General features: G+C 43.7%; 1 pseudogene; it reads left to right on the top strand.

Annotated features, from left to right (window-relative positions):
• Nucleotides 1-779: 779 nt before the first annotated feature.
• Nucleotides 780-2,609, top strand: part of LOC112077556 (single-strand DNA endonuclease ASTE1-like) — an 11,322-nt pseudogene continuing 9,492 nt past the window's right edge.

Raw genomic sequence — 2,609 nt, forward strand, 5'->3', positions numbered from 1 at the left:
CAGGTAGCCAACACCACCCACCACCATGGTAGCCCACTACTCCACGACCATGGAGCCCACAACTCCACCACCATGGTAGCCCCAACTGCACCACCATGGTAGCCACACATCACCACCATGGTAGCCCACTACTCCACCAACCATGTAGCCCACAACTCCACCACCATGGTAGCCCACAACTCCACCACCATGTAGCCCACCACACCACCACCACCACGGTAGCCCACATCACCACCACCACCATGGTAGCCCACACCACCCTCAAATCACATTTTATTTGTCCTAATGCAACAGCTGCAGACCTTACTGTGAAATGCTTACTTCCAAGCCCTTAACCAACAATACATTTCAAGAAATAGTGTAGAGAAAATATTTATTAAATTAACTAAAGTAAAAACATTAATCAAAAAGTAACACAACAAAATTGCATAACAATAACGAGGCTATATACAGGAGGTTTCGGTACCGAGTCAATGTGCGGGGGTACAGGTTAGTCAAGGTCATTTTATACGTAGGTCGGGTTAAAGTGACTATGCATAGATATTACGCAGAGAGTAGCAGCAGTGTAAAAAACAAACAAATAGTCAGGGTGGCCACTAAATACAGTCCTTTACCAACCAACCCAACCAGTTTATACAAACGTTGTGCAGTAGGTCATCAGTTAGAGATATGACGTATGGAAAGGAAAACTTACGGAAATGTAAACTCATCCATTGTAATGATGCTATAAATAGTCCTGTGACTGAAACTCTTCACTTGGAGAGACATCATATCCTAGAAGAAGCTCATCATGGGTATCCAGGGTTTGACCAGCTTCATTGATCATAGTGGAACATTTTTAAAAGATGATCACTTCAGAAACAGCAGGGTGATAATAGATGGTAGTAGTATCTTCCACTTTCTTTATTTTAACTCACGTGTGGATCAGCAGCATGGAGGGGATTATGATGATTTTGAGGACCAGGTCTGCAAGTTCTTTAAGGCTCTGAGAGATTGTAGCATTGAACCTTATGTGATTATGGATGGAGGCTCTGACTTTTCAGATAAAAAGTTTGAAACTCTACACCACCGAGTTCAATCAAGGATCAACACAGCCAACAACTTGTCCATGGGGCTTCAGAAGAGCGGTCTACTACCAATCCTCGTCAAACAAGTCTTCAAACAGGTCCTCTCCAGCCTGAAGGTGAAATTCGCACAGTCCATCTTTGAAGCAGACCAAGAAATAGCCTCCTTGGCTCAAAGGTGGAACTGTCCGGTCCTGTCCAATGACAGTGACTTTTATATTTTTGACATCCAGGCAGGATATCTGCCCTTGTCCCATTTTKAGTGGCAGAACGCGTCGGTGCAACGCTGGAGTTCTCAAAATTACATCCCCTGCAAGAGATACACCACAACAAGCTTCTGCAGACACTTCAACATCAACAGACAGCTTCTCCCAGTCTTCGCTGCCATCGCAGGAAACGACTATGTCYACTTGGGTCACATGGGATTTCCCATCAAGTGGGAAGACAACACGCCGATGGAATCGAATCGAAAGCGCGGTAAGTTTGAACAAATTACTTGTATACCGAAGTATACATAAGTATACATAACTACTACAGATGAATTTGGAGCGGCAGGTAGCCTAGTGGTTAGAGCGTTGGGTCAGAAGAAAGTTCTTTGTTRATGGCCATTTTGAGCCTGTAATCGAACCAATAAATGCTGATGCTCCAGATACTCAACTGGTCTAAAGAAGGCCAGTTTTATTTCTACCGCTTCTCTCTCCCGGATCCGGGATCCTCCTCATCAAAAAAGCTGACTAGCATAGCCTAGCCTAACGCGACAGGGATATCATATAATATAATTTTCATGAAATCACAAGTCCAATACAGCAAATGAAAGATTAACATCTTGTGAATCCAGCCATCATTTCCGATTTTTTAAATGTTTTACAGCGAAAACACAATATGTATTTCTATTAGCTAACCACAATAGCAAAAGACTCAACCGCATATTTTCACKATTTTTCTACAGTATAGGTAGCTATCACAAAACCGACCAAATAGAGATATAATTAGTCACTAACCAAGAAACAACTTCATTGTTGACCTCCACAAGTCTGGTTCATCCTTGGGAGCAATTTCCAAACGGCTGAAGGTACCACGTTCATCTGTTCAAACAATAGTACGCAAGTATAAACACCATGGGACACGCAGCCGTCATACCGCTCAGGAAGGAGACGCGCTCGGTCTCCTAGAGATGAACGTATTTTGGTGAGAAAAGTGCAAATCAATCCCAGAACAACAGCAAAGGACCTTGTGAAGACGCTGGAGGAAACAGGTACAAAAGTATCTATATCCACAGTAAAACGAGTCCTATGTCGACATAACCTGAAAGGCCGTCTAGCAAGGAAGAAGCCACTGCTCCAAAACCGCCATAAAAAAAGCCAGACTACGGTTTGCAACTGCACATGGGGACAAAGATCGTACTTTTTGAGAAATGTCCTCTGGTCTGATGAAACAAAAGTAGAATTGCTTGGCCATAATGACCATCGTTATGTTTGGAGGAAAAAGGAGGAGGCTTGCAAGCCGAAGAACACCATCCCAACCGTGAAGCACGGGGGTGGGCAG

This window comes from Salvelinus sp. IW2-2015, unplaced genomic scaffold (genome assembly GCF_002910315.2).
Source record: "Salvelinus sp. IW2-2015 unplaced genomic scaffold, ASM291031v2 Un_scaffold4688, whole genome shotgun sequence".
Classification (NCBI taxonomy): Eukaryota; Metazoa; Chordata; class Actinopteri; order Salmoniformes; family Salmonidae; genus Salvelinus; species Salvelinus sp. IW2-2015.